General features: G+C 46.2%; 1 protein-coding gene across 2 annotated transcripts in view; it reads left to right on the top strand.

Annotated features, from left to right (window-relative positions):
• Positions 1–27,576, top strand: part of TMEM125 (transmembrane protein 125) — a 162,081-nt gene that overhangs the window by 52,272 nt on the left and 82,233 nt on the right. Inside the window, exons 2-3 of one of the 2 annotated variants that reach the window (XR_011294671.1) lie at positions 601–717; positions 1,915–2,012. The gene's annotated coding sequence lies outside the window, so the exon portion shown is untranslated. Of the gene's footprint in view, positions 1–600; positions 718–1,914; positions 2,013–27,576 lie in introns of those variants that run through there. The other variant, XM_069642447.1, reaches the window with a different exon arrangement.

Here is a 27,576-nt window from a genome sequence, read left to right as displayed (position 1 = left end):
CCCCCTTCCCATGCACTTGCGCGATCTGAATGTCACCTAGCCTAGTTGGATCGTTGTCTGTCTTCCCCTGTTCCCCCTCACTTGCCTCGTCGCACCTTGAAACACTTGTGAATAGGCGCGTTATGAATGCCATATCATATCATATCTATTGTTGGTTACTTTTATTCCTTGATCTTTGTGACATTTGACCAGAATATAATTCGTGCACTTTAATGAGATCTGATAATAATTGTGGTACCACTTTAGAACTGTATATATTTGCCATTGTAGATTTTCTGAGCACAAAGTGAGTTATTGTGATAGTGTAAATAACCTTGAATATTAATTATATAAAGATGGTGTTTTAACTAATACAGTGTGTGGACATTACTTTGAGGGGGCTTGGGGACTACGCTGTACTTAAGAACCAGCCTGCATCACCTCCAGAGAAGCTAGGCCTTGATTGCTCGACTACGTTACCAATAATAGAGAATCTTGGCTGGGGTCCTCTGTGCCTCTCCTCTACCATATAGAGAGCAGAAGTACAGACACCCCCCTCCACTCTATGGGAGATACCACAGTCACCTATCAGCGCATTCACATTTTCTCATATCCATGCAGGAGCAGGGCCACCGATTGTCGCCGCACACAACTGATCCGTAGGGGACGAAACCAGAAGAGGGTGATCTAACTCCAGGGAGGGCTGCATCTGTGCCCCAACGCCTCCGCAGAGACCAGGTGAGCATAACAGATGGCAGGGGTCTCCTGGCCATTCACAGGAACACTGTCTTTGTAATACTCTTTAGTATTGTCTGGAATGGAATTGTAGACATCTAGGTTCTGCTGTTCCCACAGACCCAGGGAAACTAAATAAACACTGGCTGAGACTTTCATGGGTTCCTCAGCCAGTAAGTGAAAGTTTCCACTTGCCATTGGTACTTCATCCACTGGGGAGAAGGCTAAGGAGACAGTGTGTATCCCTGAAGGTTTACCCTTACATCTGGGATCCCCTTTCACATGATCAGTTGACCCACAAGCATAACATTTTCCAAATGTCTTTATGAATGGGGGTTTGTTCTGACCTCCTTCTGGTTTAGCACCAGGAGGTACACTAGCCTGAATTGGTTTGCCTTTTGGCTTACCCTTGTTATGTTTATGTCCCTCTTTTGGAGTGGAGGTATTATATTTCTCTTTATTGTCTTTTGTGTGCTGCTTTCCCTCATCCTTCTTCTGAGTTGCCCCAGAATCCTTGTGAGTAGCCCCGTTGGAAACCTACAAGTCAGCAGCCCTTGCTAACTTCTTTTGATCGATTTCCTTAGAGTCAGTCAAGTGATGTCTCAGCTCAGGAGAGCAGGCATCCTAAATAGACTCCACCATAAACATATTTCTCATACCTTCATAAGTGTTAACTCTGTAACCCTTAACCCACCCATCTAAGTTTTTCAAACAGTCACTCACCCAGGTAGCCCAAGGGGTACTATCATGCTTTTTGAGGGTCCTAAACCTCTTAAGATACAGGGAAGGGGTCTTCCTAAACCTAGCTATTAAAGCTAGTTTCACACTTCCATTCTCCATTCTATAAACTTCACCCATTTCCATTACAGCATCAGATGCAGCAGGGGAGAGCCTAGAAAAGAGCCAAGGAATCAACTGATTCCCTGTAATGATCTGAATCCCATGGTAATATTCAAAAGTTGTCAGCCAATCCAAATTATCAAGCTTACCTTCATACATACCGACTGCTTCTTTAGGCGTGCAAGGCCTCTTAGGACTGGAAGACCTAGAAGACTCTGGGAGGGAACCATTCTCAAGAGACAACTTTTTCATTTCATGTGCATGATTCAATTCCATCTCTCTGAGTTTAAGTTCTTGATGTTTGCATTCAGTTTGGGCTTGGATTCTTTTAAATTCTAACTCAAGTCTCATTCTTTCCAGAGAGACAAATTCAGGACTTGGTGTTGGACCTGATGGGGTCCCTGTGGTCAAAGGCTGAGGCCTATGAGCAGGTAGAGGTAAAACAGGGCCTACATTTTGAGACTCTTCTGCCTCATCTAAGTCACCCATAACATTTGAGTTGGACTCTGAAACATTATCATCCTCATCATCATTTTCCACATTTACTGCCGGGGTAGGTGTTTCAGACCCACTCCTCAGACTTTGGTATTCCAACACCTGTTCTATCAATTCAACCTCTTTGCCTTTTACAGTGAGATTCCTAGCTTTACACATTTCTCTCAATTGATCAACTGTTAAAGTGACTAGGGTCTCCTGTCTGTAGCTTTCCATATCAGTCATGATAAAACAATTGCTTCTCTAGTGTTGCTTAGCCTTGTGAGGGTTATTTGAACAAAGGTAAGAGTAGCACTCTAAGTGTAATAACTATACTTTATCCTCACCACTGTACACCAGTGTTAGGCATAATCACATGCAGTACCCTTAGAGAACACTACACACAATTAAGACTTCAGGTGTAAGTACAATTTCACCTTTGGTACAAGCCTGTACTACACAGTAATGTGGCAGCAGTGGCTGAGCAGCCAGACTTATCTCAAGAGTAAAGTGAGCAGTACAAGAGGTTACACGAAGGAATAGCAATCAGAGTGATTCAAACAAACACTTACTGAAGGTTTTTTGGTAAAAGAATATACATTTATTTACACAGTCATTTGGAAAACATTCCACTAGCAAGAACCGCCCAATATCACAATCTAATATACTACAATACACAACCAATCAGTTTCTGAACAAGTTCAGCTCCCGTGAAGTGGGAGCAAAATGGCACTTCAGTTTCTTTAAAAAGGGGTAAAAAGACAAGGCTATGAGAATCAACAGCACAAATACTTTCAGAGGTAAGGCAAATAGTTTCAGTTCACTACAACCAGCAATTCAATTCAATAGGCCTGGGCCAAAATCAATTGTTCAGAGTCTTGTATAGGATAGCACAGTTGTAGTAAACAGTTAAGTTTTTGCCACGGTTTTTAGAAGTTGTTGGTCAGACCAAAAGTTAGATGTTGGTTTATGGAAAGACAAGCCTTCCAAGTCGGGAAAGTTTCACAAACTTTCACCGCGGCTGAACGGAGTTCCGGACCGCGTTTGCACAGTACCTTTTAAATGAAGAAGAGCTGTAGCTGAGGCAGTTGTTCCTGGCAGTTCCTGCAGATCCCGCTGTTCCTGAGCTTCAGTCGTGGGGACAAGAAGGAGGACGTCAGGAGGTTCCTGCACTTCCCAGGGAAGAGGCCACAAGCTTGGCAAAATGTCAGTTTAAGGTGTAAGTGCCTTAAAGACCACAAACTGGTATCCTTCCCACTGGCTATCTGGTTTTCAACAGCTCTCTGAAGAAAATTCGACCAGTGTAGGGACGGTGTCCAGGTGATCGACTCTGCTTTCCAAGTCCCAGAGGCCTGCTTTTAAACAGTTTTCCCCCATTCTTTCCAGCCTGGCTGTCACTTACACAGCAGGGTGGCTGTCCTGCCGGGCAGCCAGCCAGCCAATCATGCCAGAGTGCATTCAGGTCTCCTAGGAGACTAAGCACAGGGAGTTACGGGCGCCTCCCTCACATCCTGTCCACCCCAGACACTCAGGCGCCAGCACTGAAGCCCGCCAAAGGCCAACGAACAAAGGGACCAAAACAGGTTTGGCGCGCAGAGTTAAACACAAGAAGGAGCTTTTCTAAAAGAAACGGCGAAAAAAGTTGAGTCTGTTTTTATTGAAAAACATGAAAACATTGAAAAACATGGCTGACCCGATTTTTAGCTATGGTTGTTAACGGTTGGGAAAAATCATGGTAGTTTGATCTAAACCACTGCCACCAGCCATTTAAAGTAGGAAAGGGTAACATTTTACTGTTACATGAGTGTTTAGACTCGGGGGAAGCTAGGCAACCCCTCCAGCACTCTATAGGATGATAGTGTTTGCTGGGTCTATAAATTTAAAGAGACTAGTAAAGTCAATTTAACTGTACATGCTCTGGGAGACGGTAGTCAGTCCCAGAGAAGGTATTTAAACCTTGGGGAGTCTGAAAGACATCCCTGTGCCACAGCACTGAGGGTGCTGTGTGACACACAGAAAAAGATGATGCCTATGGAGTTGTTTTAAAACTCCATAACCAAAGAACACAAAAGTAGAACACACATCAAGATAGATGGAAGAGTGGGAAAAAAGTCTCACACTCTTCCCAGGCAAGCCCGAGCGCGCAAAGGGCATCAAATCCACGGAGTATCCTGCTCTTGTGCTGTGGCTGCACCTACATTCCCACTATCAGCTGATTGTAGTGGGAGGAGAGCGAGGAGAGGAGAGCGAGGTGCTGCGCATTGAACTGACATTGACGGAGTGAGAAGCGTGGATTTGGCTCTGCCCCTTTTCCGCCCCCGCTCACGGGCGCCGCCTCCAGGAAGTGCTATAAAGAGACTTCCCAAGCACCCTTGCGGCGCTAAGCCCGAGCGCGCAAAGGGCATCGAATCCACGGAGTATGCTGCTGTTGTGCTGTTTGGCTGCTGGGCTGCTCGCTGTGTAAGTATTATTCTGCATAAGCCAGCAGCCACGATAGGCTGAGCTGAGGATTGAGGAAATAAAGCTTATACTGTGGAGCTGCACTACAGGATGAAACCTATGGTTGTACATATGGATGCATCGGGAACAGCCGTGCGAACTCGCCTGCAGGTAAGGCAAAGATTTGCATTACTCCCGGAAGTGAATGGAAGCCCGGAGCGCGCACAAAACATGCCGATGCCGAAACAATCTCGCTTACCCTTTTGTACCAAGAAGCGTAAAAAGCTTGTCTGTGGGGGCCCACGCGACCGATACGGGTAGCGAAAAAATGTCGAGTTTGGTTATTGAAGACTCTGTGCGGTTAGCTCCAAAATCACCTGTTCAACCTATGGCCTGTACAGTTTCCACTCTCGAAGAGCCCGTGAGTCACCTTCCTCCACCCCTTGAAACACCAAGCTTGCATGAGGAGGATGCCGATGAGGTCAAGAAGTTAGATCTAATTGCTGGTGAAGGAGATTCCAGCAAAACGATCAATACTGCGCCCCCAGGAGATAAAGAAAAAAGTATAGTCGAACAAAACCAGACGGTAGGGGTGTTACTCGAGAAAGCCCCAGTTCTCCTGGTCAATCTGAGCCTTGAAAAGATGACGGAAATACTAGATCAACCTAGCAACCTTGATGCTTGGAGAGACTCGTGTTGTCTGATCCTATCTTTAATTTCCCCAAGAAGGGGAAATGATTCCGTAAACATGCCGACTAATGATTTAGTCAACCATGGAACTACACCTATAGCGGACATGTGCGAAAGCATGTTGGATGAAAATTCTAGTCTGGATGTGGCATTGAACTCCCCTACTCTGCCCTTAAAGGAAACCCCAAACAGATCTCTACTGATTAAGACTGTGTGGGAAAAGGAGGACCAGTGGGACACAAATGACTCGGAATTATGGGAGAAAGCCTTGCCGGATCCCAACAAGGAAATAGAAAATAAAAAACAACATCTAAGCGATATCTTCCAGCCATACAGGGAAGATAACAGATGTCAGTGGCTCAAGGAAAAGAGCCCCCAAAAAAATACCCAGTTGGGGGCAAATGCCCTGCTCTCAAATGACCTAACTGACCGAGAATCTCCTCTTCGGACCCTACACAAAGATATGCCGGCGATGCCTTATCCTAAGGGGACGCTCCCTCCAAAGGCCAGACTACAAAAGAAAACCCTGTGGGATTTTGGAAGTGAAACTCCGTCAAAAACTACAGGCACCGAAGAAAGACAATGTTGCCATCAGCTAATTTGAGTAATTCAAGTTTAGCTAACAAAATTATGCAAGACCTCACTCTCTTGACGGGGAAAATAGAGAGAGAAAAAAGGAGGAGTTTCTCGATAATAAGCGAGAAAATGGCTGAACTGGAAAAGGAGCAAACTAAAGGGAGCTCCCTGGAGTTGGAGGCCGTGGGGGCCGAGGTCTTTGCAACAAAAACCCAAAGAGACTTCAGGTCAATGACCTTGTCACAAAGATCTTTAATTGAGAGGAGAAATCCATGCCTCGAAGATAGACCGTCAAGCTTAAAACCACAAGGACAATCTGTAGAACCCCAAATGATAACGAAAATGACTCAGACGCCCTTGTCGGATGACCAAAAACAGTGTTCTGAAATCTTTACGAAAGATCAAATTATACACCTAATTAAAGACGCTTACCAAACTGATAGAGAAAAGGATATGAAACACCTCCAGCAAGTGATCATGACCTCATTGAATATCACACTGGCACCATACCTAAAATTGTATGAGATGATAAATGACTCTGTGAAAGAGATGACTACTACTAACATACAAATTAAAGAGGCAAATATACAAACGGAATTGTCCCTGCGGAATTTGAATGTACGAATGGACAAAGAAGCCGAAAAATCCCATACATGGCAAAATCGCCTCACAGATCTGGCAAGGAGAGATGCTAATGATAAGTCCTTATTGATGGAGGTGGTTCTGGAAGATTGCAAGTGGATGTGAAATTTATGCAAACAGAAAAAAGATGAGGTAAGCATGGTTGAAAATCTGTGTCGAGGGAAAGGCCCCATGAAATTGAGTCAAAATAAACCAAACCAACCCATGCAAACTGAGCTAATGACCGAAGAGGTTATTTTGATCTCTCCCGGTTGTAAGGGGGTGGGAAGTCGTGACTCAAAATTTCAATCAGAAAAATCCAATTTCGCTATCTTTAGTGGTGGGACATCCAAGGACCTGTCCTCAGAAAAGGGAAATGAGCTGAAGAAAAAACCAAACGAAAATGGTAAAAAAACAAAAAATGAAGGCTTAAAACGGAAGATAAATGGTTCCAGGGCATTACTAAGGAATCTAAGAACGCCCCCAAGAAGAGAAAACCTCCAACAGGCAAAGAAGCCGAGGAGAGAACTGGCAATGGGAGACACAAACATTTCGGAGGACATGAATGCAAAGGACGTGGGAGGGGGAAAAAACCCTCCTCCCTCCTTGGAGGATAATGGAGAGGAGTCAGACCAACGAGAAGATCTAAGTGACCTGATTGACATTATGGAAGAAAATAGGGAGGACGAAGAGTGGGAAAGCATCAGCCCATCAGAATGGAAAACTATGGACAACTGGGAGATGGTGGAGAGGAGCCCTAATCCCTCTGATCGCAAGAAGCCCCAACGAGATGCCCTGCCTAAAACCTCAAAGGAGACAAAAAGCGGTCCGACTCATCGGAAAGGGAGGAAGTCAATGAGGCTGATGACAATCCTGCTAACCTCAAAACCTTAGAACAAAAAAGACAGGAGCTAGCTACCAAAGAAAGGAGGGTACGATTTCAACTTGAAAGTTTTCATCTAAAACAGGATGGTAAAAACAGAATTAAAGACACAAAGAAGATCAACAAAGAAATAAAAGCGTCTGTCCCTCCTTCGAGGAAAGCCCCATCAAAAGAATGCTATTTGAAATTAGAGACGACATCCAATGGACCAAGAAGGGCTTTGCTCAATATGAGCTATGTAGTCTTGCTTTGTAACCAAACATCAGCTCTACGCATGATATCTACTGAGGACATTAAAGTTGTGGAATTCCCAAGAGAACAGAGAATGGACCAAGTTATATTGCATCTTAATTCAAATGACATCAAGCAGAAATTTCTGGAGGCTACTGACATCCTAAGAAAAAAGGGATTTCGTTTGACAGAATTATAGGATGACATCAAGCCTGATAGTATTAATATATCACCAAAGGACAGAAGACTTGCTAATAATGAGGTCTCATCCTGCACGGAAAAAGAATCTATGGGAAAAAAGAGAAAAAAATGGTCAAGGAAAAGAAGAGGAAGACTCCAAAAGAAAACGAAAAAGAAGGAAATAAAAACCCCGAAAACCATTCATACAGCACCAAAGAAAATGTTGAAAAACTAAAATCTTTGAGGTTTACGGTAGATAATTCACAAAACCCAAGGAAGGGTAAAACAAATGAAAACAAACCTGAAAATAAAACAAATGATTGGCCCCCCATGGCAAATGATTGCAACTTAAAAAAAAAAACAATAGAATAAGGAAGTTGGAAATGGATCCGTTCGCTGTGCCTCATGGAATACCAGAGGATTTCATCATCTGTTCTCGACAGAAAGCTCTTTCTTGGCCAAATATGATCTCATTTGCATCCAAGAATCATGGCTGTGTGAACCTCCAATATGTGAAGGTTATGAAGTTTACTTCAATCCGGCAAAAAAGGGACTGAAAGGCCGACCGTTTGCAGGCCTCTTGGTATTAAAGAAAATCGATAGCCACTTACAAATACTCAAGCATGAAGCTCCAAATCCTTACGTTCAAATATTGAAAATAGCCTCTACAACAGAAAATCAGGAGGAGATGACCAACTTGCTATTGATTAATACATACTGGAGGGAAAATATGCCAAACCTAGGGTCATACTTAAAATCTATCACGAATGCCATTGACAAGTCCATGACGGAGGAAGAAGAGCAGCTCATATTGCTGAATGGTGATTTAAACATCAAGCTCCTAGACAGAGGGGGCGAAATTAAAGAGATTGAAAATCTTACAGGAAAAGAAAACCAATGGATGAAGGAAATGGGCATACGGGATATGATGATGTTAAACAACCAAACAAATGGCGACCTCATGAGGGCCGACACTTGGCATAGTGGAAAATTGAGAGCATGCTTGGACTATTGTTTTGTGGGAAGAGATACGCTTGCCTGGATAAAATCATTTAGAGTCATCAAGCAAGCTAATAGTGACCACTCTCTTCTGGAAACTGAGCTTGCATGGGATTCAAGAGCTTTCTCAAAGGGACAAAAAGTGATGGAAACAGAGATATCGTGGGGAAGAAACAGGCTGCGACTCAAAGATCAGATTATACCAACACTGGCGAAAGGAAGTCCAGGAAGCCAGGAAGCCGTAGAAAAGGGCGAGGAGGTGGTCGATTATAAATGGCTGTTTAAAGCTTATGATGTTAAGTACGATTCATCTAAACTGAAGCAGGTCCGAAGGAAACACGCCTTTAATGAACTTGTAGTCGCCAGACGAAAAAGATACAGAGCTGACCTCAGGCGTATAAAAAAGTCTCATAGCCTAGACAAATGTGAATTGGAAAGAAAATGCCGACAAACCTGCAAGAATTGGCTGCAATCAACCAGATACCAAAGAACTCAAAGAGACGCGGAACAAATGATGGCAGCCCTAGCAACAAATAATACGAAAAGTACCTGGGATCTAATTAACAACAGAGATTCTAATCAATCGGCCATAGGTATCAACCAAGTCTCTGAGAAAAACTGGTTCGACCACTATACTCCCCTGTTCAAAGGGAAAAATGAGGAAAAAGTAGTTGAGAAAAGAACAGGAAACGCTACCTGGACATTGAACTTCGATAGAGAAGACATTCAAATACTGATCAAGAAATTAAGCTCTTCCAGGGCTGCCGGTCCAGACGGCGTCTCCAACAAAATGTTGAAAGAAAACATGGAAGGCTGGTCAGACCTAATTTACGCACTTTTCAAACAAGTAGCGAGAACCAAACAAATTCCAACTACGTGGACGGAGGCCTAAATCGTGCCTATTTTTAAAAAAGGTGACCGCGGCAATCCAAGAAATTACAGGCCGATTGCGCTACTAGACTCCATTGGCAAGCTCTTCGCCTCCATCCTCTTACGGGATTTAAAGAACTGGGCAGCTCAAGCTGGAATCTTGGACGAGAGACAAACTGCTTTTGTGAGTGGAGTGGGCACCTGCCTTAACCTGTTCCTGATCAATATATTAAAAGCAAAGGCCCTAAAAGGAAAAACAACAATCTACTTGGCCTTTATAGATCTCGAACAGGCGTTCGATGGAATAAATAGAGAACGGCTGTGGGCAAAATTGAGGAATTGGGGATGCCCTGTGGACCTATTGGAGGCAATCCAGGCACTGTATACTGATACCTCGATCCAGGTTCAAATTACTGCAAATGGAGGACTATCAAGGCGGATCAAGACATCCCGAGGCATCAAGCAGGGATGTGCCCTCGCCCCTTTTCTCTTTATACTCTATGTGGCTGATATGAAGTCTTCACAAGATCAGATCCGGGCCTTCCCACCGAAGGTTAATGGCATAGAGATACCATGGATGCTATATGCGGATGACGCAGTGTTCATAGACCAGACTTCAGCGCAGGATTGAGGCTTTCAATGACTATCTTAAAGCCAATGACATGAAAGTAAATGCAAAAAAATCTATGATTTTGACTATGAAATCAACCCGCGGAAAGAAACTAGCAGGGAAAATACAGACTTGGTCATTGGAAAAAGAAAAACTGGCAGTTGTCGACACTACGATCTACCTCGGGATAAGAATTATTAGGAACTGCAATGAGCAGGCCCATTATACCCTGATCAGAGAAAAACTAAAAAGTCTGGTTAACCAAGGGCTACTTCTACATCGTAGATATGGGAAATTTTCTCTGTTGCCGATTACAACCTTCTATAAGCAAAAGGTAGTGGCCGTCATTACATATGGAGCCGAGGCCCTTATAGCCCTAAAATGGGAGGTCTGGAACCTATGCGAAGCCTATTTCTGGCGAAAGATCTTGCGCCTTCCAAATTTGCTACCCTTGGAACTTATAAGATCGCAACTAAGACTGCAATCCATCACTTCAATCACGACGTGGAAATCACTATCTCTTTATAGAAAGTGTATTTTGGACAATCCACCCGTGCCATTTAGAATCCTAGCAAAGCCAGGGGCTTTCAGTAGTGATTCAATTCTCCAAGACTGGAAAATGAGATGTGAAGAAACTTTAAAATACCTGGCGATCTCTGAAGACACCCTGAAAAATAACCCAGATAAGGCTAAAAGAACAAATCGGGAAAAAGACTGGGAGGAAACACAGGAAAAGAAATTAACATGAGACCTATGTCATAATGTCATCTGGGAACGCAAAGCTCTGAACATGTTACCTCCATATTTGATGAAATTTCCCTCACAGCACTACCGAGATCTGCTTATGCGCTGTAGATTTAACATCTGGCACTCGAGAGAAATAAGGTGGCGAAGAAGGCAAATTGACAAATCACTAGCATATTGTAGATTTTGCAGATAGAAGGACCAACTGGAAACTATAAGGCATGTGATGCTAACTTGTCCGAACCTGGTATTGAATCGCCTGATGTACATGGGAAATTATACGAGCCTGATCTCGGAGGAGAATGAAGAAGAGCCTGATCTCGGAGAGCCTCATCACAGCTGAGAAAGTGGGGCGTACTCTGGACGCATTGAAATTTGTTGAATCCTTAAAACTGGAGCAGGAGGAGGGGGAGCCTGAGGAGGACATCACCCAAACAACTGGAAATTCTGGCCTAGGGGCGATCATTTAGGGATTTAGAACTTGAACCTAATTTGGGGGTCTCCACCTCTTTGAGGAGGGATTGTTAAAGGAATGTTAAAGGTTTAACTTTGTTTAACCAATAAAACAAAGAAAACAAAAAAAAATCAAATCCTAGAAATCCAGCAAAGTTGCTGGGGGTCTCAAAAGGTAAGGGAAGTTAGCCCATTCTTGGGAATTCTCCCTAACACTGGTGGGTGCTTTGCTGATAGTGTAATAGTGTTGGGGTCTGTGCTGATAGTGTAATAATGTTGGGGACTGTGCTCATAGTGTAGAAGTGAGGGGGCTGTGCTCATGGTGTAATAGTGGCGTGGTCTGTGCTCATAGTGTAATAGTGAGGGGGTCTGTGCTGATAGTGTAATAGTGAGGGGGTCTATGCTGATAGTGTAATATTGTTGGGGGCTGTGCTCATATATTAATAGTGAGGGGGCTATGCTCATAGTTTAATAGTGAGGGGGCTGTGCTCATAGTGTAAAAGTGAGGGGGTCTGTGCTGATAGTGTAATATTGTTGGGGGCTGTGCTCATATAGTAATAGTGAGGGGGCTATGCTCATAGTGTAATAGTGAGGGGGCCTGTGCTGATAGTGTAATAGTGAGGGGGTTGTGCTCATAGTGTAATAGTGAGGGGGACTGTGCTCATAGTGTTATAGTGAGGGGGCTACGCTCATAGTGTAATAGTGAGGGGGCTGTGCTCATAGTGTAATAGTGGGGGGGGCTGTGCTCATAGTGTAATAGTGAGGGCGCTGTGCTCATAGTGTAATAGTGAGGGGGCTTTGCTCATAGTGTAATAGTGTTGGGGACGGTGCTCATAGTGTAATAGTGATGGGGGCTGTGCTCATAGTGTAATAGTGCTGGCTACTGTGCTAATAGTGTAAAAGTGAGGGGGTTGTGCTCATATTGTAATAGTGAGGGGGCTGTGCTCATAGTGTAATAGTGGGGGGGCTGTGCTCATAGTGTAATAGTGAGGGCGCTATGCTCATAGTGTAATAGTGTTGGGACGGTGCTCATAGTGTAATAGTGAGAGGGGTTGTGCTCATAGTGTAATAGTGAGGGGGCTTGTGCTCATAGCGTAATAGTGTTGGGACTGTGCTCATAGTGTAATAGTGAGGGGGTCTGTGCTCATAGTGTAATAGTGAGGGGGCTGTGCTCATAGTGTAATAGTGAGGGGATTGTGCTCATAGTGTAATAGTTAGGGGACTGTGCTCATAGTGTAATAGTGAGGGGGCTGTGCTCATAGTGTAATAGTGAGGGGGCTGTGCTCATAGTGTAATAGTGGGGGGGGGCTGTGCTCATAGTGTAATAGTGAGGGCGCTGTGCTCATAGTGTAATAGTGAGGGGGCTTTGCTCATAGTGTAATAGTGTTGGGGACGGTGCTCATAGTGTAATAGTGATGGGGGCTGTGCTCATAGTGTAATAGTGCTGGCTACTGTGCTAATAGTGTAAAAGTGAGGGGGTTGTGCTCATATTGTAATAGTGAGGGGGCTGTGCTCATAGTGTAATAGTGGGGGGGCTGTGCTCATAGTGTAATAGTGAGGGCGCTGTGCTCATAGTGTAATAGTGAGGGGGCTATGCTCATAGTGTAATAGTGTTGGGGACGGTGCTCATAGTGTAATAGTGAGAGGGGTTGTGCTCATAGTGTAATAGTGAGGGGGCTTGTGCTCATAGCGTAATAGTGTTGGGTCTGTGCTCATAGTGTAATAGTGAGGGGGTCTGTGCTCATAGTGTAATAGTGAGGGGGCTGTGCTCATAGTGTAATAGTGAGGGGATTGTGCTCATAGTGTAATAGTTAGGGGGCTGTGCTCATAGTGTAATAGTGAGGGGATTGTGCTCATAGTGTAATAGTGGGGGGGTTGTGCTCATGGTGTAATAGTGAGGGGGTTGTGCTCATGGTGTAATAATGAGGGGCTTTGCTCATAGTGTAATAGTGTTGGGGACTGTGCTCATAGTGCAATAGTGGGGGGGTTGTGCTCATAGTGTAATAATGAGGGGCTATTCTCATAGTATAATAGTGTTGGGGACTGTGCTTATAGTGTAATAGTGGGGAGTTGTACTCATAGTGTAATAGTGGTGGGGGCTGTGCTCATAGTGTAATAGTGGTGGGGGCTGTGCTTATAGTGTAATAGTGAGGGGGCTGTGCTCATAGTGTAAAAGTGTGGGGATTGTGCTCATAGTGTAATAGTGAGGGGGGCTGTGCTCATAGTGTAATAGTGGGGGGCTGTGCTCATAGTGTAATAGTGATGGGGTTTGTGCTGATAGTGTAATAGTGGGAGGCTGTGCTCATAGTGTAATAGTGAGGGGGACTGTGCTCATAGTGTAATAGTGAGGGGATTGTGCTCATAGTGTAATAGTGAGGGGGCTGTGCTCATAGTGTAATAGTGCTGGCTACTGTGCTCATAGTGTAAAAGTGAGGGGGTTGTGCTCATATTGTAATAGTGAGGGGGCTGTGCTCATAGTGTAATAGTGGGGGGGCTGTGCTCATAGTGTAATAGTGAGGGCGCTGTGCTCATAGTGTAATAGTGAGGGGGCTATGCTCATAGTGTAATAGTGTTGGGGACGGTGCTCATAGTGTAATAGTGAGAGGGATTGTGCTCATAGTGTAATAGTGAGGGGGCTTGTGCTCATAGCGTAATAGTGTTGGGACTGTGCTCATAGTGTAATAGTGAGGGGATTGTGCTCATAGTGTAATAGTGAGGGGGCTGTGCTCATAGTGTAATAGTGCTGGCTACTGTGCTCATAGTGTAAAAGTGAGGGGGTTGTGCTCATATTGTAATAGTGAGGGGGCTGTGCTCATAGTGTAATAGTGGGGGGGCTGTGCTCATAGTGTAATAGTGAGGGCGCTGTGCTCATAGTGTAATAGTGAGGGGGCTATGCTCATAGTGTAATAGTGTTGGGGACGGTGCTCATAGTGTAATAGTGAGAGGGATTGTGCTCATAGTGTAATAGTGAGGGGGCTTGTGCTCATAGCGTAATAGTGTTGGGACTGTGCTCATAGTGTAATAGTGAGGGGGTCTGTGCTCATAGTGTAATAGTGATGGGGCTGTGCTCATAGTGTAATAGTGAGGGGGCTGTGCTCATAGTGTAATAGTGAGGGGATTGTGCTCATAGTGGAATAGTGGGGGGGTTGTGCTCATGGTGTAATAGTGAGGGGGTTGTGCTCATAGTGTAATAATGAGGGGCTTTGCTCATAGTGTAATAGTGTTGGGGACTGTGCTCATAGTGCAATAGTGGGGGGGTTGTGCTCATAGTGTAATAATGAGGGGCTATTCTCATAGTATAATAGTGTTGGGGACTGTGCTTATAGTGTAATAGTGGGGAGTTGTACTCATAGTGTAATAGTGGTGGGGGCTGTGCTCATAGTGTAATAGTGGTGGGGGCTGTGCTTATAGTGTAATAGTGAGGGGGCTGTGCTCATAGTGTAAAAGTGTGGGGATTGTGCTCATAGTGTAATAGTGAGGGGGCTGTGCTCATAGTGTAATAGTGGGGGGGTTGTGCTCATAGTGTAATAGTGAGGGGGACTGTGCTCATAGTGTAATAGTGAGGGGATTGTGCTCATAGTGTAATAGTGAGGGGGCTGTGCTCATAGTGTAATAGTGCTGGCTACTGTGCTCATAGTGTAAAAGTGAGGGGGTTGTGCTCATATTGTAATAGTGAGGGGGCTGTGCTCATAGTGTAATAGTGGGGGGGCTGTGCTCATAGTGTAATAGTGAGGGCGCTGTGCTCATAGTGTAATAGTGAGGGGGCTATGCTCATAGTGTAATAGTGTTGGGGACGGTGCTCATAGTGTAATAGTGAGAGGGATTGTGCTCATAGTGTAATAGTGAGGGGGCTTGTGCTCATAGCGTAATAGTGTTGGGACTGTGCTCATAGTGTAATAGTGAGGGGGTCTGTGCTCATAGTGTAATAGTGATGGGGCTGTGCTCATAGTGTAATAGTGAGGGGATTGTGCTCATAGTGTAATAGTTAGGGGGCTGTGCTCATAGTGTAATAGTGAGGGGATTGTGCTCATAGTGGAATAGTGGGGGGGGTTGTGCTCATGGTGTAATAGTGAGGGGGTTGTGCTCATAGTGTAATAATGAGGGGCTATTCTCATAGTATAATAGTGTTGGGGACTGTGCTCATAGTGTAATAGTGGGGAGTTGTACTCATAGTGTAATAGTGTGGGGGCTGTGCTCATAGTGTAATAGTGGTGGGGCTGTGCTCATAGTGTAATAGTGAGGGGGCTGTGCTCATAATGTAAAAGTGTGGGGATTGTGCTCATAGTGTAATAGTGAGGGGGGCTGTGCTCATAGTGTAATAGTGGGGGGCTGTGCTCATAGTGTAATAGTGATGGGGTCTGTGCTGATAGTGTAATAGTGGGAGGCTGTGCTCACAGTGTAATAGTAAGGGGGGCTGTGCTCATAGTGTAATAGTGTGGGGATTGTGCTCATAGTGTAATAGTGAGGGGATGTGCTCATAGTGTAATAGTGGTGGGGGCTGTGCTCATAGTGTAATAGTGAGGGGGCTTTGCTCATAGTGTAACAGTGTTGGGGGCTGTGCTCATAGTGTCATAGTGGTGGGGGCTGTGCTCATAGTGTAATAGTGTTGGGGGTTGTGCTCATAGTGTAATAGTGTTGTGGGCTATGCTCATAGTGTAATAGTGAGGGGGCTGGGCTCATAGTGTAATAGTGAGGGGGCTGGGCTCATAGTGTAATAGTGTTGGGGGCTGTGCTGATAGTGTCATAGTGGTGGGGGTTGTTCTCATAGTGTAATAGTGGGGGGGCTGGGCTCATAGTGTAATAGGGAGGGGGACTGTGCTCATAGTGTAATAGTGGGGGGCTGTGCTCATAGTGTAATAGTGAGGGGGCTTTGCTCATAGTGTAACAGTGTTGGGGGCTGTGCTCATAGTGTCATAGTGGTGGGGGCTGTGCTCATAGTGTAATAGTGTTGGGGGCTGTGCTCATAGTGTCATAGTGGTGGGGGTTGTGCTCATAGTGTAATAGTGAGGGGGCTGGGCTCATAGTGTAATAGTGAGGGGGCTGGGCTCATAGTGTAATAGTGTTGGGGGCTGTGCTGATAGTGTCATAGTGGTGGGGGTTGTGCTCATAGTGTAATAGTGGGGGGGCTGGGCTCATAGTGTAATAGGGAGGGGGACTGTGCTCATAGTGTAATAGTGGGGGGCTGGGCTCATAGTGTAATAGTGAGGGGGACTGTGCTCATAGTGTAATAGTGTTGGGGGCTGTGCTCATAGTGTAATAGTGGGGGGGCTATGCTCATATTATAATAGTGAGGGGCTTGTGCACATAGTGTAATAGTGTTGGGGGCTACACTCATAGTGTAATGGTGAGGGGGCTGGGCTCATAGTGTAATAATGAGGGGGACTGTGCTCATAGTGTTATAGTGGGGGGCTGGGCTCATAGTGTAATAGTGAGGGGGGCTCTGCTCATAGTGTAATAGTCTTGGGGGCTATGCTCATAGTGTAATAGTGGTGGGGGCTACGCTCATAGTGCAATAGTGGTGGGGGCTGTGCTCATAGTGTAATAGTGGTGGGGGCTACGCTCATAGTGCAATAGTGGTGGGGGCTACGCTCATAGTGTAATAGTGAGGGGCTATGCTCATAGTGTAATAGTGGTGGGGGCTGTGCTCATAGTTTAATAGTGGTGGGGGCTGTGCTCATAGTGTAATAGTGAGGGGGCCTGTGCTGATAGTGTAATAGTGGTGGGGGCTGTGCTCATAGTGTAATAGTGAGGGGGTCTGTGCTCATAGTGTAATAGTGGGGGGCTGGGCTCATAGTGTAATAGTGAGGGGGACTGTGCTCATAGTGTAATAGTGAGGGGCTTGTGCTCATAGCGTAATAGTGTTGGGGGCTACGCTCATAGTGTAATAGTGGTGGGGGCTGTGCTCATAGTGTAATAGTGAGGGGGTTGTGCTCATAGTGCAATAGTGAGGGGGTTGTGCTCATAGTGCAATAGTGGGGGGCTCTGCTCATAGTGTAATAGTGAGGGGGTATGTGCTCATAGTGTAATAGTGAGGGGGCTACGCTCATAGTGTAATAGTGTTGGGGGCTGTGCTCATAGTGTAATAGTGAGGGGGCTACGCTCATAGTGTAATAGTGGTGGGGGCTGTGCTCATAGTGTAATGGTGAGGGGGTCTGTGCTCATAGTGTAATAGTGTTGTGGCTGTGCTCATAGTGTAATAGTGAGGGGGCTATGCTCATAGTGTAATAGTGTTGTGGGCTATGCTCATAGTGTAATAGTGAGGGGGCTGTGCTCATAGTGTAATAGTGGGGGGCTGTGCTCATAGTGTAATAGTGGGGGGGTCTGTGCTGATAGTGTAATAGTGTGAGGCTGTACTCATAGTGTAATAGTGAGCGGATTGTGCTCATAGTGTAATAGTGAGGGGATTGTGCTCATAGTGTAATAGTGTTGGGGGCTACGCTCATAGAGTAATAGTGGTGGGGGCTGTGCTCATAGTGTACTAGTGGTGGGGACTGTGCCAATAGTGTAATAGTGTTGGGGGCTGTGCTCATAGTGTAATAGTGGGGGGGCTGTGCTCATAGTGTAATAGTGGTGGGGGCTGTGCTCGTAGTGTAATAGTGTTGGGGGCTGTGCTCATAGTGTCATAGTGGTGGGGGCTGTACTCATAGTGTAATAGTGAGGGGGTTGTGCTCATAGTGTAATAGTGGGGGGTTGTGCTCATAGTGTAATAGTGGGGGGCTGTGCTCATAGTGTAATAGTGTTGGGGGCTGTGCTCATAGTGTAATAGTGTTGGGGGCTGTGCTCATAGTGTAATAGTGGGGGGGCTGTGCTCATAGTGTCATAGTGGTGGGGGCTGTGCTCATAGTGTTATAGTGAGGGGGCTATGCTCATAGTGTAATAGTGAGGGGACTGTGCTCATAGTGTAATAGTGGGGGGGTTGTGCTCATAGTGTAATAGTGGTGGGGGCTGTGCTCATAGTGTAATAGTGTTGGGGGCTGTGCTCATAGTGTAATAGTGAGGGGGTTGTGCTCATAGTGTAATAGTGGTGGGGGCTGTGCTCATAGTGTAATAGTGTTGGGGGCTGTGCTCATAATGTCATAGTGGTGGGGGCTGTGCTTATAGTGTAATAGTGTTGGGGGCTGTGCTCATAGTGTCATAGTGGTGGGGGCTGTGCTCATAGTGTAATAGTGGTGGGGGCTGTGCTCATAGTGTAATAGTGGTGGGGGCTGTGCTCATAGTGTCATAGTGGTGGGGGCTGTGCTCATAGTGTAATAGTGTTGGGGGCTGTGCTCATAGTGTCATAGTAGTGGGGGCTCTGCTCATAGTGTCATAGTGGTGGGGGCTGTGCTCATAGTGTAATAGTGGTGGGGGTTGTGCTCATAGTTTAATAGTGGTGGGGGTTATGCTCATAGTGTAATAGTGGTGGGGGCTGTGCTCATAGTGTCATAGTAGTGGGGGCTCTGCTCATAGTGTCATAGTGGTGGGGGCTGTGCTCATAGTGTAATAGTGGTGGGGGTTGTGCTCATAGTGTAATAGTGGTGGGGGCTGTGCTCATAGTGTAATAGTGGTGGGGGCTGTGCTCATAGTGTCATAGTAGTGGGGGCTCTGCTCATAGTGTCATAGTGGTGGGGGCTGTGCTCATAGTGTCATAGTGGGGGGGTTGTGCTCATAGTGTAATAGTGGTGGGGGCTGTGCTCATAGTGTAATAGTGGTGGGGGCTGTGCTCATAGTGTCATAGTAGTGGGGGCTCTGCTCATAGTGTCATAGTGGTGGGGGCTGTGCTCATAGTGTAATAGTGGGGGGGTTGTGCTCATAGTGTAATGGTGAGGGGGCTGTGCTCATAGTGTAATAGTGGTGGGGGCTGTGCTCATAGTGTAATAGTGGTGGGGGCTGTGCTCATAGTGTCATAGTAGTGGGGGCTCTGCTCATAGTGTAATAGTGTTGGGGGCTGTGCTCATAGTGTAATAGTGTTGGGGGCTGTGCTCATAGTGTCATAGTGGTGGGGGCTGTGCTCATAGTGTAATAGTGAGGGGGTTGTGCTCATGGTGTAATAGTGAGGGGGTTGTGCTCATAGTGTAATAGTGTTGGGGGCTTGTGCACATAGTGTAATAGTGTTGGGGGCTACGCTCATAGTGTAATAGTGAGGGGGCTGTGCTCATAGTGTAATAGTGAGGGGGACTGTGCTCATAGTGTAATAGTGGGGGGCTGGGCTCATAGTGTAATAGTGAGGGGGACTGTGCTCATAGTGTAATTGTGTTGGGGGCTGTGCTCATAGTGTAATAGTGGTGGGGGCTGTGCTCATAGTGCAATAGTGAGGGGCTTGTGCTCATAGTGTAATAGTGGTGGGGGCTACGCTCATAGTGCAATAGTGGTGGGGGCTACGCTCATAGTGTAATAGTGGTGGGGGCTACGCTCATAGTGCAATAGTGGTGGGGGCTACGCTCATAGTGTAATAGTGGTGGGGGCTACGCTCATAGTTTAATAGTGGTGGGGGCTGTGCTCATAGTGTAATAGTGTAATAGTGAGGGGGCTACGCTCATAGTGTAATAGTGGTGGGGGCTACGCTCATAGTGTAATAGTGGTGGGGGCTGTGCTCATAGTGTAATAGTGGGGGGTTGTGCTCATAGTGTAATAGTGAGGGGCTATGCTCATAGTGTAATAGTGAGTGGGCTGGGCTCATAGTGTAATAGTGAGGGGGACTGTGCTCATAGTGTAATAGTGGGGGGCTGGGCTCATAGTGTAATAGTGAGGGGGACTGTGCTCATAGTGTAATAGTGTTGGGGGCTGTGCTCATAGTGTAATAGTGGGGGGCTATGCTCATAGTGTAATAGTGAGGGGCTTGTGCACATAGTGTGATAGTGTTGGGGGCTACGCTCATAGTGTAATAGTGGTGGGGGCTACGCTCATAGTGCAATAGTGGTGGGGGATACGCTCATAGTGTAATAGTGGTGGGGGCTGTGCTCATAGTTTAATAGTGGTGGGGGCTGTGCTCATAGTGTAATAGTGAGGGGCTATGCTCATAGTGTAATAGTGGTGGGGGCTATGCTCATAGTGTAATAGTGGTGGGGGCTACGCTCATAGTGTAATAGTGGTGGGGGCTGTGCTCATAGTTTAATAGTGGTGGGGGCTGTGCTCATAGTGTAATAGTGAGGGGGCCTGTGCTGATAGTGTAATAGTGGTGGGGGCTGTGCTCATAGTGCAATAGTGAGGGGGACTGTGCTCATAGTGTAATAGTGAGGGGCTTGTGCACATAGTGTAATAGTGGTGGGGGCTATGCTCATAGTGTAATAGTGGTGGGGGCTATGCTCATAGTGTAATAGTGGTGGGGGCTACGCTCATAGTGTAATAGTGGTGGGGGCTGTGCTCATAGTTTAATAGTGGTGGGGGCTGTGCTCATAGTGTAATAGTGAGGGGGCCTGTGCTGATAGTGTAATAGTGGTGGGGACTGTGCTCATAGTGTAATAGTGAGGGGCTTGTGCTCATAGTATAGTGTTGGGGGCTGTGCTCATAGTGTAATAGTGGGGGGGCTGTGCTCATAGTGTAATAGTGAGGGGGCTGTGCTCATAGTGTAATAGTGGGGGGGCTGTGCTCATAGTGTAATAGTGGTGGGGACTGTGCTCATAGTGTAATAGTAGTGGGGGCTGTGCTCATAGTGTAATAGTGTTGGGGGCTGTGCTCATAGTGTCATAGTGGTGGGGGCTGTGCTCATAGTGTAATAGTGTTGGGGGCTGTGCTCGTAGTGTAATAGTGAGGGGCTTGTGCTCATAGTGTAATAGTGAGGGGGCTGTGCTCATAGTGTAATAGTGGTGGGGGCTGTGCTCATAGTGTAACAGTGTTGGGGGCTGTGCTCATAGTGTCATAGTGGTGGGGGCTGTGCTCATAGTGTAATAGTGGTGGGGGCTGTGCTCGTAGTGTAATAGTGTTGGGGGTTGTGCTCATAGTGTAATAGTGGGGGGGCTGGGCTCATAGTGTAATAGTGAGGGGGACTGTGCTCATAGTGTAATAGTGGGGGGCTGGGCTCATAGTGTAATAGTGAGGGGGACTGTGCTCATAGTGTAATAGTGTTGGGGGCTGTGCTCATAGTGTAATAGTGGTGGGGGCTATGCTCATAGTGTAATAGTGAGGGGCTTGTGCTCATAGTGCAATTGTGGTGGGGGCTACGCTCATAGTGTAATAGTGGTGGGGGCTACGCTCATAGTGCAATAGTGGTGGGGGCTACGCTCATAGTGTAATAGTGGTGGGGGCTACGCTCATAGTTTAATAGTGGTGGGGGCTGTGCTCATAGTGTAATAGTGAGGGGCTGTGCTCATAGTGTAATAGTGGGGGGCTGTGCTCATAGTGTAATAGTGGTGGGGGCTGTGCTCATAGTGTAATAGTGGGGGGTTGTGCTCATAGTGTAATAGTGAGGGGCTATGCTCATAGTGTAATAGTGGGGGGTTGTGCTCATAGTGTAATAGTGAGGGGCTATGCTCATAGTGTAATAGTGAATGGGCTGGGCTCATAGTGTAATAGTGAGGGGGATGGGCTCATAGTGTAATAGTGAGGGGGACTGTGCTCATAGTGTAATAGTGTTGGGGGCTGTGCTCATAGTGTAATAGTGGGGGGGGCTATGCTCATAGTGTAATAGTGGGGGGTTGTGCTCATAGTGTAATAGTGAGGGGCTATGCTCATAGTGTAATAGTGAGTGGGCTGGGCTCATAGTGTAATAGTGAGGGGGATGGGCTCATAGTGTAATAGTGAGGGGGACTGTGCTCATAGTGTAATAGTGTTGGGGGCTGTGCTCATAGTGTAATAGTGTTGGGGGCTGTGCTCATAGTGTAATAGTGTTGGGGGCTGTGCTCATAGTGTAATAGTGGGGGGATGGGCTCATAGTGTAATAGTGAGGGGGACTGTGCTCATAGTGTAATAGTGTTGGGGGCTGTGCTCATAGTGTAATAGTGGGGGGGGCTATGCTCATAGTGTAATAGTGAGGGGCTTGTGCACATAGTGTGATAGTGTTGGGGGCTACGCTCATAGTGTAATAGTGGTGGGGGCTATGCTCATAGTGCAATAGTGGTGGGGGATACGCTCATAGTGTAATAGTGGTGGGGGTTGTGCTCATAGTGTAATAGTGGTGGGGGCTATGCTCATAGTGTAATAGTAGTGGGGGCTCTGCTCATAGTGTAATAGTGTTGGGGGCTGTGCTCATAGTGTAATAGTGAGGGGCTGTGCTCATAGTGTAATAGTGGGGGGTTGTGCTCATAGTGTAATAGTGGGGGGCTGTGCTCATAGTGTAATAGTGGTGGGGGCTGTGCTCATAGTGTAATAGTGTTGGGGGCTGTGCTCATAGTGTAATAGTGGGGGGGGCTATGCTCATAGTGTAATAGTGAGGGGCTTGTGCACATAGTGTGATAGTGTTGGGGGCTACGCTCATAGTGTAATAGTGGTGGGGGTTGTGCTCATAGTGTAATAGTGGTGGGGGCTGTGCTCATAGTGTAATAGTGGGGGGGCTATGCTCATAGTGTAATAGTGAGGGGCTTGTGCACATAGTGTGATAGTGTTGGGGGCTACGCTCATAGTGTAATAGTGGTGGGGGTTGTGCTCATAGTGTAATAGTGGTGGGGGCTATGCTCATAGTGTAATAGTGGTGGGGGTTGTGCTCATAGTTTAATAGTGGTGGGGGCTGTGCTCATAGTGTAATAGTGGTGGGGGTTGTGCTCATAGTTTAATAGTGGTGGGGGTTGTGCTCATAGTGTAATAGTGAGGGGCTATGCTCGTAGTGTAATAGTGAGGGGCTTGTGCTCATAGTGTAATAGTGGGGGACTGTGCTCATAGTGTAATAGTGTTGGGGGCTATGCTCATAGTGTAATAGTGGTGGGGGCTGTGCTCATAGTGTAATAGTGGTGGGGTTGTGCTCATAGTGTAATAGTGAGGGGCTATGCTCGTAGTGTAATAGTGAGGGGCTTGTGCTCATAGTGTAATAGTGGGGGACTGTGCTCATAGTGTAATAGTGTTGGGGGCTATGCTCATAGTGTAATAGTGGTGGGGCCTGTGCTGATAGTGTAATAGTGGTGGGGGCTGTGCTCATAGTGTAATAGTGAGGGGGTCTGTGCTCACAGTGTAATAGTGGGGGGCTGGGCTCATAGTGTAATAGTGAGGGGGACTGTGCTCATAGTGTAATAGTGAGGGGCTTGTGCTCATAGTGTAATAGTGTTGGGGGCTACGCTCATAGTGTAATAGTGGTGGGGGCTACGCTCATAGTGTAATAGTGGTGGGGGCTGTGCTCATAGTGTAATAGTGATGGGGGCTGTGCTCATAGTGTAATGGTGAGGGGGACTGTGCTCATAGTGAGATAGTGGGGGGTTGTGCTCATAGTGTGTCGGGGTGCTAATCCCCATGCATTCCCATGCGCCCTTTGTACGGCTGTGCATTGCTGGAGCTTCCTAGCCGCCCCTGCTCTCCATAATCAGTGAAAGGGTTAACCACAATTGGAGTCTACAAAGCACTGTGCAATGAAGGGTCTTAACCCATGCTCTATATAGGACCGGGTACTGAAGGGGTTAACCCAATGCTTTATATAAGACCGTGCATTGTTGCGGTTAACGCCGTGCTCTCTTTGGGGCCGAGCACTGAAGGTGTTACCCCCGTGCTCTATAGATGACTGTGCATTGAAGGGGTTAAGGCTGTGCTGCGTGTGGGACCGTGCACTGAAGGGGTTACCCCAATGCGCTATATAGGACCGTGCACTGAAGGCAGGGGAGCCGACTTATGAATTTCCCGGGGGGGTCCCAAATACAGGAAGTGACATCACTGGCAGTTATATGACCGCACATTTACATGTAATCGCCAACTTGGTGCAACGGCGCGCGGGGGGGCTGGTGTTGGCACGCGCAGAACAGTGGAAACATTGGCTCGCATGCACTGCATATACTAAAGTCAAGAAAGAGATTTAAGCCTTCGAGTTGCATTCCAGTAAGACATCACTGCCCCTACTCCACTGCTCTATAATCGTCCAGCAACACAACTAGGATGGGGGAATTAAATGCTTGCTAAACAGAAGGTACAGCTGCAAGGTGGAGTACCACCACCACCACCCAAAATAAAGTTCCCAATTCAAGGGAAACGAGAAGTAAAGACATTTCCCGATTAAAAACTACCAAGCAAGACGTGTGTGGTGCCATAGTTCAGTAAAACATCAACAATTCAAACTTACAATAGTGCTGCTGTAGATTGACCAGCCTTAAGTGAAATTTGCTAAGATGTTACCTCTGGGTAACCAGATAGAGTTAGGGATGTAGCTTAATCTTAAACCTTTCAGTGGACACATCAGATGTGCTGCTGAAGTATAATGCAATCCTGGCTGAAGTATAATGCAATCCTGGCTGAAGTATAATGCAATCCTGGCTGAAGTATAATGCAATCCTGGCTGAAGTATAATGCAATCAGGTGTGGTTTCAGACTTGGGGGGAAGGGTGTTAACTGCTTTTATCATTGTAGTTTACCAGAAATTCTGGTAAAGTAGTGTACAATGTTAAAAAGCAGTTACCCAGGCTCACCCTGCACCCAGGTGATGTTTGGGACTGATGGAAGCACTTGCGTCCAAATGTTGTAGCCATGGTTGTCTCCATGTTTTAAAAACTCCCACTTTCCGGGTTTTCAACATTCATTTGAAACACCCCTTATTCAAAAAATGAAGGAGTCAGTAAAAAAGCCAATGCTGAAAAGCCTATTTTGCACAAGTAGTAAGACCCAAAGGGTAAGAGTGACTGTATAGCAGACCATGCCAATGTAGGATACTCCAGGATTACCTTCAGTCAAAATTCACCCACTGCAATGTTCCTAAATTCAGAATGCAGAGTAGTGTCCGACTGAACCTCAATCAGCTCTTCCTGGGCATCAAATGGATGATGCACCACCTCCTCTGCCAGAAAAGTCTGCATCACCCAGTCATTAATGCCAGCATTTACTTCAGAGAAGTATTCATCAAAGCTGGACATTAATGTTGCTAGGTGGCTTGCCCAGCTCCAACTGTTCTTTTGCAAAGGCCTAGCTTCCTCTTGAAGGCAAATACTTTTTTATTCATTCTTTCCTCTGTGTTCTCATGTCCACAGGAATGCCGCCAAAGGTGGGATTGGGAGTTTCTGGGGTGGTGAGTTCTAGTGGTCTTAGTTTCCTTTATAAAATACACAAATCACATAGTATGTCAACCAGACAATGCATCATTGTGTACAGCTTAAAGGGGGCCACCTGACCCAAAGCAGCACACTAGGAGATGTATTTTGGAACAATCAACATTGTAAACACACCTCTGGTTTAGATTGTAAAGAGTTCTTGTGCTGCAATTACAAGCACCCAGTTAATAAAGTGCAGACTTAAAACACTTGATCAGCATTCAGTGAGTAAAATAACCTTATAAAAATAAAATGCAGCTTTGCATAAAATTACAGAGAATTTTGGGATTATCAGGCACTGGCAAGTGGGCTCTGCTGTTGCTGTGGGAGAAGTGAGACTTGCAATGGCGACAAATTTAAGGTTAATAGCTGCTGTTTATCACAAGATGGCAGGCCAGCATAGATCTTAACCACTGAATGCCCACTGAACAGCTATAAACCCTTCTATGTCAGCAAGAGGCTGATATAGAGGAACCAGTGATAGAAAGCAATGAGGTAATTATACTGTACCATATCCCGTGGGAGGTGATGCCCCCCCAAGACTCAGTGAAGGCCCCTCGTGTCAAAAGGTTGAAAAGTCCTGCCGTCTCAGTCCCCACAGTCCTAACTTCTCCCCCGCTTAGAGTGGAAGCAGTCGGCACACAGCTTGTAATGCAAATCGCACATTTTAAGCGTCAGGACAAAAAACAGAGAACTGAATACATTGCTGAGGTAAATGAGTTCTGACTGACAACACTGGTAATACAGTATAGAGGCACATTATCGCACCGCCCAACTATGAGTTTGAGGGCAAAGGTGGAGGAAAATCCTCCAGCAAGAAGCTGGAGGTATTTCCTCCACCATACTGCCCAAAATAGAACAGTTTGGGATATTATCACCAGCAAAATTACTACCAGCAGTAACACCGCTAAAATCCACCATGGAGTCCTATGGACTCCAATTAATGGGGACTAACACTGCCTACCACCACTTTTAATCCGGCAGTAATACCGCCAGACCAAGTGGCAGTAATGGTAGTACAGTTTGCTGGTATCTCGGCAGATTTACAGGCCACACAGAGACATCACCTCTCTCCATGTTGTCTTTTTATTGTAAAGTGGATTACCAGGTTTCAGACCTGTAAGATACCCCTGTCTCCTCAGGTGACTCAGACCCCCACCATTCCTGTCTCCTCAGGTGACTCAGACCCCCACCATTCCATCCTACATAAACTTGATGCCCCCAGGCTGTTCTTCTAGTCTACTTTTATTCTACTCATGTAGATCCAGGAACGTCATACTCCTGTTACTTTGATGGATTATTTTACTTCCTGTTCCTTAAAGCCAGGGGTCTTAAACATGTGGCTCTCCAGATCTTTGGACTACGACTCCTATGATCCATCACCATTGACTATGCTGGCTGGGGCTGATGAGCATTGTAGTCCAAACACATCTGCAGAGCTAAAGGTTGCAGAATCCGGCGTCCAAGCAGAGGCCTGGAACTCCATACTGCCACAAGCACCTTATCATTTGACTCTGTTCTGAAATAGAGACTTTATGCCGGCCCTTTACCCACAAACACTGGTTGTTAATATTATACCTTGGAGCTGCACGCGTTAATAGCACTAGTGCAAGAAACGTTCAGGACGGGCGGTAAAAAGACTTCTGTGGGTCTTATGCATCCTATGAGTTCACAGGGTTTGTTTGACCAGGGAATAGCACATGAGGCATGGTGTTGGGACAGGATGGCAGGTTAGCTGCTGGCAACCTTTCAGGTGGCAACCGTAAACCCATGAAGAGGGAGCGAAGATGTGCAGTGCTTCTTTGCCCCCTGATTCTCTTATTTGTCAGAGCTACATTTTCAAAGCCTCTCTCTGGATGGAGCATGAGTGCATTCATCTCTCAGTTGACTCACACAGTTATTGTTCTGTCTGCGTCTTTCATTTGTTATAAAACAGCACCCAAGGTTGGTGGCTCTCAGGGGGTAGGGAGCCTGGGATGCACCAAGAACAATGAACTGGCAGCCAGGGGGTTTTAACAATGCACTACTTTTGTAAACAAAATGAACCCCCAAAAAATCTTTTTTTGGTGACTGCACCAGTAAATCATCAAGAATCGATGACTGGGAGAGAGGCTGCAGGAGAG

The sequence above is a fragment of the Ambystoma mexicanum genome, chromosome 1q, assembly GCF_040938575.1.
Source record: "Ambystoma mexicanum isolate Mex_15411 chromosome 1q, UKY_AmexF1_1, whole genome shotgun sequence".
Taxonomy (NCBI): Eukaryota; Metazoa; Chordata; class Amphibia; order Caudata; family Ambystomatidae; genus Ambystoma; species Ambystoma mexicanum.
Note: the sequence above shows the minus strand (reverse complement) of the source record. Positions and strands in the feature narration are given on the sequence as shown.